An 18,137-nucleotide genomic window follows, 5' to 3' on the forward strand; every position below is an offset into this window, starting at 1 on the left:
TATAGCAGTATCCTAACAATCCGTGAAAACACCAAGCCTAGAGAGTGCTAATCTTTATCACCAAAATGACTAATTCATAGGGCAGATATAAAAGGTCTACTGCTGCACAATTATTGTTTTATCCACAGCACACCATCATCCATCTATTTTTTGTCATCTATTTTTTTTAACCATCATCCATCTTTTTTCAATATATTACAATCATCCATCTGTCTGCAGGTCCCGTCGCAGCCGCTCATTAGTCGGGGTCGCTGCAGCTGCGCGCTCCGTTCGTTCTAGAGCTTCTGCATTCTTCCTGCACCGGAGCGGTGGGTTGCGCGTGCGCGAGACGGCGGCAGCTAGAGCGCTGCTCGTTTGACAGCGGCTCGGGAAGAGGGAGCTGGTGCTAGAACGGGAGAACGGAGCAGAGGACCACAGGCTGTGAGGTTGCAGCGGGGAACGAGTCAGAGCACTGACCGGAGACGCGAGACAAAAAACACCAACTCATCCTCTTCTATTCCTACAGCTGCGAGAAGAGGGAAAAACCTGTCCACGTTTGCTTTAACAGGTGAGATTTGTGGGCTCTTTTAATTTCATTTTTCTGCTGGTGGTTATGATTTTTTATGCTGTTGTCTTGTGTAGGCTGTGCTGTGTATGTATGATGAAATCCTCGCTGCTTTGCTATGTGAATAATGCGCATTTGGTGCAGTGGATGGATGTGTCAAGTCCAAGAGAGGATGGGGTGGCGGTCCAGTTGTGGATCATAGAAACCGATGATGTTGCTGATATTTATGTTGTTGGCGTCAGGTGTGAATATGGAGGCTCGACATTATATCGGTGTTTTTAGAGATGAAAGGAACATCATTTGATCAAAGGACAACACAGGCAGCAATACGCGGCAATGTGATTCAGAGCGTCTCTAGGCTATGATAAAATACATTATTGTCGTTGTCTAGTTTGTGGTGGCTGTTTATCGTGTGATGATAATTATTATTTAATTTACCATATTAATTTATTTATTATGCTATATTCCATCCTTTGTGTGGAGAAAATATGTTTTTGCCGGCCGGCATTATAGTACAAGAGATTAGGCTATTGATGTCTACAGTCTATCAATGGCATGGCCAGCTGTAAATGATAGAATCGTGAATGAATTCCCTATTGGAAGCCTATCAATTAGGTAACAGTTTAGTGATGAGGCCCATATAGGCCCATGTGTCGTAAAGATGTGAGACATTTGAGAGGAGAAAGCAGGTGCAGCAACCACGTAGACCGACACAGACATTGCACGCTGCAGCAATTATTATAGGCTACCTCTTTTATGCATGCGACCAATGAATGTGCTCTCTGCCCTTTGCGTCGTGACACGCGGTAAAGACCAATAACGATTAACGAGACGTTTATTCCCAGTAGTATAATAATACCGTTGTAGGCCTAGTCTGTGGTTGGTGTCATTTTATATAGGTCAAGGCCTGCTATACCGAGTAAAGCTGACGTGGGCTATAGATTCCCCCCAGCTCCACATCATCAACATCTGGGAGGTTCGGAACCTCAGAGGGATCTCACAGGTAGAATCCCCTTAGCTCTATTGACTCCCAACAGCAATGCAAATGCTTCACACACAGTATATGCTTGCGTCCCAAATGGCACTGGCCAAAAGTAGTGCACTATGTAGGGAATAGGGTCCCATTTGGGAGGCCACCGTTATGTTTCTACTGACTACAGTAGGCCTTGGTCCCATGTAGATGGTCCCATGTAGAGACAAATCTGGGCCTATTGTGAGGCTGATATTATTTCATGCTGATACAGTATATAGATATTTGTTTGACATGTTGACAACAAGTCCCCCTTCCCAAATTATAATCTGATAAAACATGAAAAGTTAAACGCAAGTCAATAATCCGTTGGTCGGGGCGATTGAACAGATGTTTTGAGATATTTCTGTAGTGACCAGGACAAGGATGAATTCTGTATATACCAGGGTGTGTTTGATTGGTGACATGTTGACAGATGTCCTGTGGCATTATTCTCTGATGTGTGTGTGTGTGTACGTGCGTGTGTGTGTGTGTGTGTGTGTGTGTGTGTGTGTGTGTGTGTGTGTGTGTGTGTGTGTGTGTGTGTGTGTGTGTGTGTGTGTGTGTGTGTGTGTGTGTGTGTGTGTGTGATCCTCTGATTCGTAGACCCCACATGGTGCTGATGATGATTCCATGGTTGTTGTGATATGCTACTTTGGGAAAAGCCTGAGAACTGGTGTAGTGAGAGGAAATAAAACTAGCTATTATGAATGTCACTGTGTTTGTCTGTGTGGGGTTTGAAGGGGTATTATGAATGTCCCTGTGTTTGTCTGTGTGGGGTTTGAAGGGGTATTATGAATGTCACTGTGTTTGTCTGTGTGGGGTTTGAAGGGGTATTATGAATGTCCCTGTGTTTGTCTGTGTGGGGTTTGAAGGGGTATAATGAATGTCACTGTTTGTCTGTGTGGGGTTTGAAGGGGTATAATGAAGGGGTAAGACATTAACATAAGACAGAGCCTTTATATGGGATCTTGTTCCTGTCGTCCCCCTCAGTCAAGATTCAACAACATGTTCCCATCGTCCCCCTCAGTCAAGATTCAACAACATGTTCCCATCGTCCCCCTCAGTCAAGATTCAACAACATGTTCCCATCGTCCCCCTCAGTCAAGATTCAACAACATGTTCCCATCGTCCCCCTCAGTCAAGATTCAACAACATGTTCCCATCGTCCCCCTCAGTCAAGATTCAACAACATGTTCCCATCGTCCCCCTCAGTCACGATTCAACAACATGTTCCCTGAGGACATTACAGAAAACAAAGACACATGATTGTAGTCCCTGGTGTCTACCCCTCTCCTCCTACCCTGGCGTCTACCTCCCTTCTCCTACCCTGCTGTTTACCTCCCTCATCCTACCCTGGCGACTACCTCACTCCTCCTACCCTGGTGTCTACCTCCCTCATCCTACCCTGCTGTCTACCTCCCTCCTCCTATCCTGGTGTCTACCTCCCTCCTCCTACCCTGGTGTCTACCTCCCTCCTACCCTGGTGTCTACCCCTCTCCTACTACCCTGGCGTCTACCTCCCTCCTCCTACCCTGGTGTCTACCTCCCTCCTCCTATCCTGGTGTCTACCTCCCTCCTCCTACCCTGCTGTCTACCTCCCTCCTCCTACCCTGGTGTTTACCTCCCTCATCCTACCCTGCTGTCTACCTCCCTCCTCCTATCCTGGTGTCTACCTCCCTCCTCCTACCCTGGTGTCTACCTCCCTCCTACCCTGGTGTCTACCCCTCTCCTACTACCCTGGCGTCTACCTCCCTCCTCCTACCCTGGTGTCTACCTCCCTCCTCCTATCCTGGTGTCTACCTCCCTCCTCCTATCCTGGTGTCTACCTCCCTCCTCCTATCCTGGTGTCTACCTCCCTCCTCCTACCCTGCTGTCTACCTCCCTCCTCCTACCCTGCTGTCTACCTCCCTCCTCCTATCCTGGTGTCTACCTCCCTCCTCCTACCCTGGTGTCTACCTCCCTCCTCCTATCCTGGTGTCTACCTCCCTCCTCCTATCCTGGTGTCTACCTCCCTCCTCCTATCCTGGTGTCTACCTCCCTCCTCCTATCCTGGTGTCTACCTCCCTCCTCCTACCCTGCTGTCTACCTCCCCCCCCCTACCCTGGTGTCTACCTCCCTCCTCCTATCCTGGTGTCTACCTCCCTCCTCCTACCATGCTGTCTACCTCCCCCTCCTACCCTGGTGTCTACCTCCCTCCTCCTATCCTGGTGTTTACCTCCCTCCTCCTACCATGCTGTCTACCTCCCTCCTCCTATCCTGGTGTCTACCTCCCTCCTCCTATCCTGGTGTTTACCTCCCTTCTCCTACCCTGGTGTCTACCTCCCTCCTCCTACCCTGCTGTCTACCTCCCTCCTCCTATCCTGGTGTCTACCTCCCTCCTCCTACCCTGGTGTCTACCTCCCTCCTCCTACCCTGGTGTCTACCTCCCTCCTCCTATCCTGGTGTCTACCTCCCTCCTCCTATCCTGGTGTCTACCTCCCTCCTCCTATCCTGGTGTCTACCTCCCTCCTCCTATCCTGGTGTCTACCTCCCTCCTCCTATCCTGGTGTCTACCCCCCTCCTCCTACCCTGGTGTCTACCTCCCTCCTCCTACCCTGGTGTCTACCTCCCTCCTCCTACCCTGCTGTCTACCTCCCCCTCCTACCCTGGTGTCTACCTCCCTCCTCCTACTCTGGTGTCTACCTCCCTCCTACCCTGGTGTTTACCTCCCTCATACCCTGGTGTCTACCTCCCTCCTCCTATCCTGGTGTCTACCTCCCTCCTCCTATCCTGGTGTCTACCTCCCTCCTCCTATCCTGGTGTCTACCTCCCTCCTCCTATCCTGGTGTCTACCTCCCTCCTCCTATCCTGGTGTCTACCTCCCTCCTCCTATCCTGGTGTCTACCTCCCTCCTCCTATCCTGGTGTCTACCTCCCTCCTCCTATCCTGGTGTCTACCTCCCTCCTCCTATCCTGGTGTCTACCTCCCTCCTCCTACCCTGCTGTCTACCTCCCTCCTCCTATCCTGGTGTCTACCTCCCTCCTCCTACCCTGCTGTCTACCTCCCTCCTCCTATCCTGGTGTCTACCTCCCTCCTCCTACCCTGGTGTCTACCTCCCTCCTCCTACCCTGGTGTCTACCTCCCTCCTCCTACCCTGCTGTCTACCTCCCTCCTCCTATCTCTTCAGCTCTCAGCATACAGCCACTGTCTAGGGGGACACCCAGCCCTCAGCTCTCAGTATACAGCCACTGTTTAGGAGGGACCCAGCCCTCAGCTCTCAGTATACAGCCACTGTCTAGGAGGGACCCAGCCCTCAGCTCTCAGTATACAGCCACTGTCTAGGAGGGACCCAGCCCTCATCTCTCAGTATACAGCCACTGTCTAGGGGGGACCCAGCCCTCAGCTCTCAGTATACAGCCACTGTCTAGGGGGACACCCAGCCCTCAGCTCTCAGTATACAGCCACTGTCTAGGGGGCACCCAGCCCTCAGCCCTCAGCATACAGCCACTGTCTGGGGGGACACCCAGCCCTCAGCTCTCAGCATACAGCCACTGTCTAGGAGGGACCCAGCCCTCAGCTCTCAGTATACAGCCACTGTCTAGGGGGGACCCAGCCCTCAGCTCTCAGTATACAGCCACTGTCTAGGGGGCACCCAGCCCTCAGCTCTCAGTATACAGCCACTGTCTAGGGGGTACCCAGCCCTCAGCTCTCAGTATACAGCCACTGTCTAGGGGGGACCCAGCCCTCAGCTCTCAGCGTACAGCCACTGTCTAGGGGACACCCAGCCCTCAGCTCTCAGCGTACAGCCACTGTCTAGGGGGACATCCAGCCCTCAGCTCTCAGTATACAGCCACTGTCTAGGGGGACACCCAGCCCTCAGCTCTCAGTATACAGCCACTGTCTAGGGGGGACCCAGCCCTCAGCTCTCAGTATACAGCCACTGTCTAGGGGGCACCCAGCCCTCAGCTCTCAGCATACAGCCACTGTCTAGGGGGCACCCAGCCCTCAGCCCTCAGCATACAGCCACTGTCTAGGGGGCACCCAGCCCTCAGCTCTCAGCATACAGCCACTGTCTAGGGGGCACCCAGCCCTCAGCTCTCAGCATACAGCCACTGTCTAGGGGGACACCCAGCCCTCAGCTCTCAGTATACAGCCACTGTCTAGGGGGACACCCAGCCCTCAGCTCTCAGTATACAGCCACTGTCTGGGGGACACCCAGCCCTCAGCTCTCAGTATACAGCCACTGTCTGGGGGACCCAGCCCTCAGCTCTCAGTATACAGCCACTGTCTAGGGGGACACCCAGCCCTCAGCTCTCAGCATACAGCCACTGTCTAGGGGGGACCCAGCCCTCATCTCTCAGCATACAGCCACTGTCTAGGGGGGACCCAGCCCTCAGCTCTCAGTATACAGCCACTTTCTGGGGGGGACCCAGCCCTCAGAAAACACAGCCACTGTCTGGGGGGGACCCAGCCCTCAGCTCTCAGCATACAGCCACTGACTGGGGGACCCAGCCCTCAGCTCTCAGTATACAGCCACTGTCTAGGGGGCACCCAGCCCTCAGCTCTCAGCATACAGCCACTGTCTAGGGGGACACCCAGCCCTCAGCTCTCAGCGTACAGCCACTGTCTAGGGGGGACCCAGCCCTCAGCTCTCAGCATACAGCCACTGTCTAGGGGGCACCCAGCCCTCAGCTCTCAGCATACAGCTACTGTCTGGGGGACCCAGCCCTCAGCTCTCAGTATACAGCCACTGTCGGGGGGGACACCCAGCCCTCAGCTCTCAGCATACAGCCACTGTCTAGGGGGGACCCAGCCCTCAGCTCTCAGCATACAGCCACTGTCTAGGGGGCACCCAGCCCTCAGCTCTCAGCATACAGCCACTGTCTGGGGGACCCAGCCCTCAGCTCTCAGCATACAGCCACTGTCTGGGGGACCCAGCCCTCAGCTCTCAGTATACAGCCACTGTCTGGGGGACCCAGCCCTCAGCTCTCAGTATACAGCCACTGTCGGGGGGGACCCAGCCCTCAGCTCTCAGTATACAGCCACTGTCTAGGGGGGACCCAGCCCTCAGCTCTCAGCATACAGCCACTGTCTGGGGGACCCAGCCCTCAGCTCTCAGCATACAGCCACTGTCGGGGGGCACCCAGCCCTCAGCTCTCAGCATACAGCCACTGTCTGGGGGACCCAGCCCTCAGCTCTCAGCATACAGCCACTGTCGGGGGGCACCCAGCCCTCAGCTCTCAGTATACAGCCACTGTCTAGGGGGTACCCAGCCCTCAGCTCTCAGTATACAGCCACTGTCTAGGGGGACACCCAGCCCTCAGCTCTCAGTATACAGCCACTGTCTAGGGGGTACCCAGCCCTCAGCATACAGCCACTGTCTAGGGGGTACCCAGCCCTCAGCTCTCAGTATACAGCCACTGTCTAGGGGGACACCCAGCCCTCAGCTCTCAGCATACAGCCACTGTCTAGGGGGCACCCAGCCCTCAGCTCTCAGTATACAGCCACTGTCTAGGGGGTACCCAGCCCTCAGCTCTCAGTATACAGCCACTGTCTAGGGGGTACCCAGCCCTCAGCTCTCAGTATACAGCCACTGTCTAGGGGGGCACCCAGCCCTCAGCTCTCAGTATACAGCCACTGTCTAGGGGGCACCCAGCCCTCAGCTCTCAGTATACAGCCACTGTCTAGGGGGCACCCAGCCCTCAGCTCTCAGTATACAGCCACTGTCTAGGGGACACCCAGCCCTCAGCTCTCAGTATACAGCCACTGTCTAGGGGGGCACCCAGCCCTCAGCTCTCAGCATACAGCCACTGTCTAGGGGGCACCCAGCCCTCAGCTCTCAGCATACAGCCACTGTCTAGGGGGGCACCCAGCCCTCAGCTCTCAGCATACAGCCACTGTCTAGGGGGCACCCAGCCCTCAGCTCTCAGTATACAGCCACTGTCTAGGGGGCACCCAGCCCTCAGCTCTCAGTATACAGCCACTGTCTAGGGGGGCACCCAGCCCTCAGCTCTCAGCATACAGCCACTGTCTAGGGGGCACCCAGCCCTCAGCTCTCAGTATACAGCCACTGTCTAGGGGGCACCCAGCCCTCAGCTCTCAGTATACAGCCACTGTCTAGGGGGACACCCAGCCCTCAGCTCTCAGCATACAGCCACTGTCTAGGGGAGACCCAGCCCTCAGCTCTCAGCATACAGCCACTGTCTAGGGGACACCCAGCCCTCAGCTCTCAGCATACATCTGCAATGGTTGTGCCTGTTGTTTTATCAGATCAGGAACCACATTAAATTAACATGACTGGTTAGAGATTGATGGATTGGAAAATGGGGGAAATTTCATACAGGAGATATCTAATGGTTCTGGTAAGTACGTGAGGTTGCTATAGTAACTACGTCGAACAGCTGTTGTTGTTTTCCTGCTGGTGAAATCCAGCTCGCTGTGTTTTGGGCTTTTTCATCAATGCATGAATAAGTCAGTCAGTCATTCAGTCAGTTATTAATGGTCAAAACCATGTAGAGCCCAATGGCACTGCCAGGCCAGATGGACTAACAGCAGTGGCCATCTCTAGTCACCCACTCACTGCCCAGGTCCCATGGTCCTGTGGAGAAAGTTATGGTTTTGATGACCCAGTGAGGGTTAGTCTAACTACCACACACTCCATATACAGAACAAAGAGAGTTGGCCTGGTACACCTCTGGCAGGAGGAGAGGAGAATAGAAGAGAAGAGAAGAGGAGAGGAGAGGAGAGGAGAGGAGAGGAGAGGAGAGGAGAGGAGAGGAGAGGAGAGGAGAGAGACATGTTGACAGCACCAGCTGTGCCAGAGCTCTTCTGAAGCGTAACGCTGTGAACCATGAGGATAATGAAAGACGACATGGCATGTTCCACCTCTCCCCACCTCTCCCTTCTCTCCCCTCTCCCTCCCGTCTCCACTTCCCCTCTCTCCTTCCTCTAACTCCACCTCTCTCCGCTCTCCATCTCTCTCCTACTCTCTCCTCTCCTCCCTCTCCACCACTTTCTTCTCTACCTCTCTCCGCTCTCCTCTCCTCTTTCCCCTCTCTACCTCTCTCCTTTCCCCTCTCTTCCTCTCCAGCTCTATCCCTCTCCAGCTCTCATTCCTCTCCCATCTCTCCACCTCTCTCCCCTCTCTACGTCTCGCCACCTCTCCCCTACTCTCCCTCCCCCCTCCACTCTCTGCCCTCTATGATGACTTAATGATAAAGACCCCTGCTGTGAGGCTTCTGTAGATGCATGCTGAATAGATATCTGCTCTCATCATCATTCATCCATTTTGATAGTGTTTGAAGATGAGGTGCTGAAATATCAAATTGGGCAGGTTATTTAAATAGTGGCTCAGTGAGAGATGGATAAAGCCCCAGAGCAGCCACTCAGATCCACCCCATTGCCATGGGCAACAGATGGGTGAGTGGGGAGGTCAAGGAGGAGACGGACCCTGAGTTATACTGGACTGGTAGTACAGTAGTTTACAGCAGCTCCTCAAGTAGGGACCCAGAGTTATACTGGACTGGTAGTACAGTAGTTTTCAGTAGCTCCTCAAGTAGGGACCCAGAGTTATACTGGACTGGTAGTACAGTAGTTTTCAGTAGCTCCTCAAGTAGGGACCCAGAGTTATACTGGACTGGTAGTACAGTAGTTTTCAGTAGCTCCTCAAGTAGGGACCCAGAGTTATACTGGACTGGTAGTACAGTAGTTTTCAGTAGCTCCTCAAGTAGGGACCCAGAGTGATACTGGACTGGTAGTACAGTAGTTTTCAGTAGCTCCTCAAGTAGGGACCCAGAGTTATCCTGGACTGGTAGTACAGTAGTTTTCAGTAGCTCCTCAAGTAGGGACCCAGAGTTATCCTGGACTGGTAGTACAGTAGTTTTCAGTAGCTCCTCAAGTAGGGACCCAGAGTTATCCTGGATTGGTAGTACAGTAGTTTACAGCAGCTCCTCAAGTAGGGACCCAGAGTTATACTGGACTGGTAGTACAGTAGTTTTCAGTAGCTCCTCAAGTAGGGACCCAGAGTTATACTGGACTGGTAGTACAGTAGTTTTCAGTAGCTCCTCAAGTAGGGACCCAGAGTTATACTGGACTGGTAGTACAGTAGTTTTCAGTAGCTCCTCAAGTAGGGACCCAGAGTTATACTGGACTGGTAGTACAGTAGTTTTCAGTAGCTCCTCAAGTAGGGACCCAGAGTTATACTGGACTGGTAGTACAGTAGTTTTCAGTAGCTCTTCAAGTAGGGACCCAGAGTTATCCTGGACTGGTAGTACAGTAGTTTTCAGTAGCTCCTCAAGTAGGGACCCAGAGTTATCCTGGACTGGTAGTACAGTAGTTTTCAGTAGCTCCTCAAGTAGGGACCCAGAGTTATACTGGACTGGTAGTACAGTAGTTTTCAGTAGCTCCTCAAGTAGGGACCCAGAGTTATACTGGACTGGTAGTACAGTAGTTTTCAGCAGCTCCTCAAGTAGGGACCCAGAGTTATCCTGGACTGGTAGTACAGTAGTTTTCAGTAGCTGTATTTCAGCAGAAATACACACACACACACACACACACACCCTTTGTTGTCTTGGCGGTTCAGACGTTTGTGCCAGTTTTAATTGCTCAGTAAATGCCACTGGTGGCCTGTTTCCTGATTTAAGATGTAAGACCTGCTTATGTCCAGAGAGAGCCAATTAAAGCCAAAGCTCTTGTTGGGAAATCACCACGTTCAATGGGGTCTGTGATTGGAGAGTTCAAAGGTCACTGTTTAAAAAGGATTTGGGGAGTTTAACATTGACATTGAGTGAAATGTGGCAGTTTTTTAGGAGGAAAATCGTCCCAAACTCTCTCTCCAACTGCCACAAGCCCCGGGCACCTAAGACGTGGATGTGGATTATGGCAGACCCCCGCACCTCTCTGATTCAGAGGGGTTGGGTTAAATGCAGAAGACACATTTCAGTTGAATGCATTCAGTTGTACAACTGACTAGGTATCCCCCTTTCCCTTTCCTTTATAGTACAATGAAGGTTTATGGAAGATATGAATTGATCATCAGGACTTCACACAGTAAGCGTTGCAACTTTTTATCTAACTGAGTTTGTAAAGGGAGAGGTTTACAGGTCACTGTTTAAAAAATATTTGGTAGGATTTAAATTGACATTGACTGACAAAGTTGGTTTTTGGAGGCAAATCTGCAATCTCTTTCCGTCTGTCATGAGCTAAGTACAGATATGGTTTATAGATGGTTTATGAAAGATAAGAATTCATAATCAGAGGATTTGATTCCTTTAAAGTTTATCTTTGGCTTTAACTAGGAGAAAAAAAACACGTTATTTTTGACTTTGTGGCAGATGTTCTTTTCACTGTGAACAAATAATATGCTAATGCATTGTACATAGTATAGTGAGCTTAATGCCTTGTACATAGTATAGTGAGCTTAATGCCTTGTACATAGTATAGTGAGCTTAATGCCTTGTACATAGTATAGTGAGCTTAATGCCTTGTACATAGTATAGTGAGCTTAATGCCTTGTACATAGTATAGTGAGCTTAATGCCTTGTACATTAGTATGGTGAGCTTAATGCCTTGTACATTAGTATGGTGAGCTTAATGCCTTGTACATAGTATAGTGAGCTTAATGCCTTGTACATAGTATGGTGAGCTTAATGCCTTGTACATAGTATGGTGAGCTTAATGCCTTGTACATAGTATAGTGAGCTTAATGCCTTGTACATAGTATAGTGAGCTTAATGCCTTGTACATAGTATAGTGAGCTTAATGCCTTGTACATAGTATAGTGAGCTTAATGCCTTGTACATAGTATAGTGAGCTTAATGCCTTGTACATAGTATAGTGAGTTTAATGCCTTGTACATAGTATAGTGCGCTTAATGCCTTGGACATAGTATAGTGAGCTTAATGCCTTGTGCAGTAGTATGGTTAGCTTAATGCCTTGTACAGTAGTATAGTGAGCTTAATGCCTTGTACATAGTATGGTGAGCTTAATGCCTTGTACATAGTATAGTGAGATTAATGCCTTGTACATAGTATAGTGAGCTTAATGCCTTGTACATTAGTATGGTGAGCTTAATGCCTTGTACATTAGTATGGTGAGCTTAATGCCTTGTACATAGTATAGTGAGCTTAATGCCATGTACATAGTATGGTGAGCTTAATGCCTTGTACATAGTATGGTGAGCTTAATGCCTTGTACATTAGTATGGTGAGCTTAATGCCTTGTACATAGTATGGTGAGCTTAATGCCTTGTACATTAGTATGGTGAGCTTAATGCCTTGTACATAGTATGGTGAGCTTAATGCCTTGTACATAGTATAGTGAGCTTAATGCCTTGTACATAGTATAGTGAGTTTAATGCCTTGTACATAGTATGGTGAGCTTAATGCCTTGTACAGGAGGCCTACAGAAGGTTTAAAATATTATCCCAAACAGTGAAATCTTTATCTCAGCTCTGAGATTTAGGTCAAAGTAACCATTCAACTAGGCCGCATTCTCTCCTCACCCAAACAACCAATGGCTTTAAGACTTCTATGGTCACATGTTGAGAGTCGTTTAAATAAACCAACCAGACGTAAGCTCATAACAATGATTATTAAACATGTTTTCTGAGAGCATAATAGATTCTGTCAGTCTGTGACGGATTCTTCCCTCTGCCACGCGTGTGTGTGTGTGTGTGTGTGTGTGTGTGTGTGTGTGTGTGTGTGTGTGTGTGTGTGTGTGTGTGTGTGTGTGTGTGTGTGTGTGTGTGTGTGTGTGTGTGTGTGTGTGTGTGCGTGTGCGTGTGCGTGCGCATGCACGTGTGTGCATCAAAGATCTATACTCAGCATTATGTGGGAGGGAAACTGAAATATTTCTTCCATGCCTGGCAGCTTTGTTCATTTTCAATCACATTCACAACCCATATTTCATTTCATGAAGAGATTCATTTGACAGGGAAATCTAATTTAGGGCCCTTCGTGAGGGTGTACTGTATATATATATATGGCTGATAGAATAATCTATAGAACAGTACATTATAGGCCTTTCTATCAGCGTGTATTCTCTCAGGCGTGTGTATATATACAGTACACGGTTTCTAGAACAATCTAAAGAACATCACATCATAAGCCTTTTATATCAGCGTATATATTCCCTCGATTTTCACAAGGTTCTCCCATACTGTCTATCTATAGACAAATACAACTTTTATGTCTTGTTTTAATATCAGCGTACAGCTTATATTCTCCCAGCATCCTCCTCGAGGTTTCTCCCATAGATCTGTCCTGTCGCCAAGCTGTCAGAAGGGTGGTCAGTCAGTGGCTTGCTTTGTACTGACTGGAGAAGTAACATCACTATCTTGAGTGGTGTGGGAAACTGAAGTCCAGTTCAATGGAGTCTGTATCCTATCACTAACCTCTCCTACCCGTCTGGGCCGACAGAGAGGCCCATTCTGTGGCTTCAGTGGAGGCTTTCGGGGGCTGAAACTAATACAGAATGTCTTTGTGGTGAAGATAAACGGTTCAGCAGCTGGCCTGTTCACAAACGAAGAGGCTGAACATTGAACAAGCGTACAGGCTCAATTTGGGGATGTAATTTATGAGCGCACGGGGTTTGTGGTTGTGGATGGAGGATGTGGCGGCCCACTGATAAACCAATTAGAGGAGACGGGTCTTTATGTCTATGGTCTGTCTGCCTTCCTCCTCAGAGAGGAAGAGGAAGTGATGGTGGGAGGAAGCTGGTCCTGTGATGCTGGCTGTAATCTCTGTTAGTGACACACTCCCCATCTTTCACATTCCCTTCCAATCTCTGTTCACAAGGAACCATGTGGTCCTGTGGTGATTATATTTAACTTCTGTTTTTATTACGGATGTTACTGCATCATAAAGTATGGAAGTCTAACCGTCCCCAATGGAGCATTTAACTGCTGCCCTCCCTCCCTCCCTCCCTCCCTCCCTCCCTCCCTCCCTCCCTCCCTCCCTCCCTCCCTCCCGCCCTCCCTCCCTCCCTCCCTCCCTCCCTCCCTCCCTCCCTCCCTCCCTCCCTCCCTCCCTCCCTCCCTCCCATGATTCTGGTCCTAAGGGTAGCAGTATGTTTTATGTCCTTCAATTACCAGATCGGCCAGTGTGCCACAGGTGTGGTATACATAATGAGGTTATGTCACCTGAACTGTAGTAATGTGTCCTATAGATAATGAGGTTATGTCACCTGAACTGTAGTAATGTGTCCTATAGATAATGAGGTTATGCCACCTGAACTGTAGTAATGTGTCCTATAGATAATGAGGTTATGTCACCTGAACTGTAGTAATGTGTCCTATAGATAATGAGGTTATGTCACCTGAACTGTAGTAGATGTGTCCTATAGATAATGAGGTTATGCCACCTGAACTGTAGTAATGTGTCCTATAGATAATGAGGTTATGTCACCTGAACTGTAGTAATGTGTCCTATAGATAATGAGGTTATGTCACCTGAACTGTAGTAGATGAGACCAGTTACTCTACAGCAGTGATGGTCCCTTACGATACATAAAGGATCTATAGGTCTATTTATTACTGTAGAGACAATGTGTTACTGTAGAGGTCAACTACTAGGTCTCTTCACTTCCGGGTTGGAGCGAGCGGTCGCATTTGCGCTTTGGTCCGCAGGTAGTATAACTTTTCATTACATTTCATTACATTCAATTATAGTACAACGGTTTGATTTGTCTAATCTTAGCAATTTCTTCTTGGCTAGCTACATAGCCGTCTTTGTATCAAAAATAATTGCGTAATTATCGTATTACGTCGTCCTAACGCAGTCTACACTGCTATCTGCCCAGCAGCTAGCCAGCTAGCAAACGTCCACCGTCTACCGAATAGCAGCACTGTAGCAACTATTACACTCAACTGAACGACTTGATTAGTGTAGTGTTAGCTAGCTACATAGTTGTCTTTGCTGTCTTCGTATCCAAGATAATTGTGTAGTTTAGAGTGTGTAGTTTTAGAGTGATTATCTTAATTTACCGAGGTTAGCTAGCCAGCTATTTGTCGTCCTTAACATAGGAGACACTGCTAGCTAGCCAACAGCTAGCCAACGTCTACCGAATTGAACTTCCGCACTCAACAACCCGGTCGCATTCCGCTTCGCTCCACAGGTAGTATCACATTTTCATTTCATTTCATTACAGTACAACGGTTGGATTTGTTTGATCGTAGCTAGCTACACAGCTAGCTACATAGCCGTCTTTGTATCAAAGATAATTGTGTAGTCTAGAGCGATTTTCTAGGTTAGCTAGCCAGCTACTGTCGTTCTTTTAACGCAACGTAACGTAATCAACACTGCTAGCTAGCCAGCTAGCCCCCGAATAGCAGCACTGTAGAAACCATTACACTCAACGGAACGACTTGATTAGTGTAGTGTCAACAACGCAGCCACTGCCAGCTAGCCTATAAAGTCAACAACGCAGCCACTGCCAGCTAGCCTACTTCAGCAGTACTGTATCATCTTAATCATTCTAGTCAATAAGATTCTTGCTACGTAAGCTTAACTTTCTGAACATTCGAGACGCGTAGTCCACTTGTCATTCCAATCTCCTTTGCATTAGCTTAGTCTCTTCTGTAGCCTGTCAACTATGTGTCTGTCTATCCCTGTTCTCTCCTCTCTGCACAGACCATACAAACGCTCCACACCGCGTGGCCGCGGCCACCCTAATCTGGTGGTCCCAGCACGCACGACCCACGTGGAGTTCCAGGTCTCCGGTAGCCTCTGGAACTGCCGATCTGCGGCCAACAAGGCAGAGTTCATCTCAGCCTATGCCTCCCTCCAGTCCCTCGACTTCTTGGCACTGACGGAAACATGGATCACCACAGATAACACTGCTACTCCTACTGCTCTCTCTTCGTCCGCCCACGTGTTCTCGCACACCCCGAGAGCTTCTGGTCAGCGGGGTGGTGGCACCGGGATCCTCATCTCTCCCAAGTGGTCATTCTCTCTTTCTCCCCTTACCCATCTGTCTATCGCCTCCTTTGAATTCCATGCTGTCACAGTTACCAGCCCTTTCAAGCTTAACATCCTTATCATTTATCGCCCTCCAGGTTCCCTCGGAGAGTTCATCAATGAGCTTGATGCCTTGATAAGCTCCTTTCCTGAGGACGGCTCACCTCTCACAGTTCTGGGCGACTTTAACCTCCCCACGTCTACCTTTGACTCATTCCTCTCTGCCTCCTTCTTTCCACTCCTCTCCTCTTTTGACCTCACCCTCTCACCTTCCCCCCCTACTCACAAGGCAGGCAATACGCTCGACCTCATCTTTACTAGATGCTGTTCTTCCACTAACCTCATTGCAACTCCCCTCCAAGTCTCCGACCACTACCTTGTATCCTTTTCCCTCTCGCTCTCATCCAACACTTCCCACACTGCCCCTACTCGGATGGTATCGCGCCGTCCCAACCTTCGCTCTCTCTCCCCCGCTACCCTCTCCTCTTCCATCCTATCATCTCTTCCCTCTGCTCAAACCTTCTCCAACCTATCTCCTGATTCTGCCTCCTCAACCCTCCTCTCCTCCCTTTCTGCATCCTTTGATTCTCTATGTCCCCTATCCTCCAGGCCGGCTCGGTCCTCCCCTCCCGCTCCGTGGCTCGACGACTCATTGCGAGCTCACAGAACAGGGCTCCGGGCAGCCGAGCGGAAATGGAGGAAAACTCGCCTCCCTGCGGACCTGGCATCCTTTCACTCCCTCCTCTCTACATTTTCCTCTTCTGTCTCTGCTGCTAAAGCCACTTTCTACCACTCTAAATTCCAAGCATCTGCCTCTAACCCTAGGAAGCTCTTTGCCACCTTCTCCTCCCTCCTGAATCCTCCTCCCCCTCCCCCCCCTCCTCCCTCTCTGCAGATGACTTCGTCAACCATTTTGAAAAGAAGGTCGACGACATCCGATCCTCGTTTGCTAAGTCAAACGACACCGCTGGTTCTGCTCACACTGCCCTACCCTGTGCTCTGACCTCTTTCTCCCCTCTCTCTCCAGATGAAATCTCGCGTCTTGTGACGGCCGGCCGCCCAACAACCTGCCCGCTTGACCCTATCCCCTCCTCTCTTCTCCAGACCATTTCCGGAGACCTTCTCCCTTACCTCACCTCGCTCATCAACTCATCCCTGACCGCTGGCTACGTCCCTTCCGTCTTCAAGAGAGCGAGAGTTGCACCCCTTCTGAAAAAACCTACACTCGATCCCTCCGATGTCAACAACTACAGACCAGTATCCCTTCTTTCTTTTCTCTCCAAAACTCTTGAACGTGCCGTCCTTGGCCAGCTCTCCCGCTATCTCTCTCAGAATGACCTTCTTGATCCAAATCAGTCAGGTTTCAAGACTAGTCATTCAACTGAGACTGCTCTTCTCTGTATCACGGAGGCGCTCCGCACTGCTAAAGCTAACTCTCTCTCCTCTGCTCTCATCCTTCTAGACCTATCGGCTGCCTTCGATACTGTGAACCATCAGATCCTCCTCTCCACCCTCTCCGAGTTGGGCATCTCCGGCGCGGCCCACGCTTGGATTGCGTCCTACCTGACAGGTCGCTCCTACCAGGTGGCGTGGCGAGAATCTGTCTCCTCACCACGTGCTCTCACCACTGGTGTCCCCCAGGGCTCTGTTCTAGGCCCTCTCCTATTCTCGCTATACACCAAGTCACTTGGCTCTGTCATAACCTCACATGGTCTCTCCTATCATTGCTATGCAGACGACACACAACTAATCTTCTCCTTTCCCCCTTCTGATGACCAGGTGGCGAATCGCATCTCTGCATGTCTGGCAGACATATCAGTGTGGATGACGGATCACCACCTCAAGCTGAACCTCGGCAAGACGGAGCTGCTCTTCCTCCCGGGGAAGGACTGCCCGTTCCATGATCTCGCCATCACGGTTGACAACTCCATTGTGTCCTCCTCCCAGAGCGCTAAGAACCTTGGCGTGATCCTGGACAACACCCTGTCGTTGTCAACTAACATCAAGGCGGTGGCCCGTTCCTGTAGGTTCATGCTCTACAACATCCGCAGAGTACGACCCTGCCTCACACAGGAAGCGGCGCAGGTCCTAATCCAGGCACTTGTCATCTCCCGTCTGGATTACTGCAACTCGCTGTTGGCTGGGTTCCCTGCCTGTGCCATTAAACCCCTACAACTCATCCAGAACGCCGCAGCCCGTCTGGTGTTCAACCTTCCCAAGTTCTCTCACGTCACCCCGCTCCTCCGCTCTCTCCACTGGCTTCCAGTTGAAGCTCGCATCCGCTACAAGACCATGGTGCTTGCCTACGGAGCTGTGAGGGGAACGGCACCTCAGTACCTCCAGGCTCTGATCAGGCCCTACACCCAAACAAGGGCACTGCGTTCATCCACCTCTGGCCTGCTCGCCTCCCTACCACTGAGGAAGTACAGTTCCCGCTCAGCCCAGTCAAAACTGTTCGCTGCTCTGGCCCCCCAATGGTGGAACAAACTCCCTCACGACGCCAGGACAGCGGAGTCAATCACCACCTTCCGGAGACACCTGAAACCCCACCTCTTTAAGGAATACCTAGGATAGGATAAAGTAATCCTTCTCACCCCCCCCCCCCCCCCCTTAAAATATTTAGATGCACTATTGTAAAGTGGCTGTT

The 18,137-nt window shown here is 50.4% G+C and overlaps 1 protein-coding gene across 22 annotated transcripts in view; it reads left to right on the forward strand.

Moving 5' to 3' along the window:
* The first annotated feature begins 309 nt into the window (after window positions 1-309).
* nrcama (neuronal cell adhesion molecule a) overlaps window positions 310-18,137 on the forward strand; it is a 158,165-nt gene continuing 140,337 nt past the window's right edge. For 16 of the 22 annotated variants that reach the window (XM_071331929.1, XM_071331930.1, XM_071331935.1 and 13 more), the window contains exon 1: window positions 311-547. The gene's annotated coding sequence lies outside the window, so the exon portion shown is untranslated. Of the gene's footprint in view, window positions 548-18,137 lie in introns of all 22 variants that reach the window. The other 6 variants (XM_071331932.1, XM_071331931.1, XM_071331950.1 and 3 more) reach the window with 2 other exon arrangements.

This window comes from Salvelinus alpinus, chromosome 11 (genome assembly GCF_045679555.1).
Source record: "Salvelinus alpinus chromosome 11, SLU_Salpinus.1, whole genome shotgun sequence".
Lineage (NCBI taxonomy): Eukaryota > Metazoa > Chordata > Actinopteri > Salmoniformes > Salmonidae > Salvelinus > Salvelinus alpinus.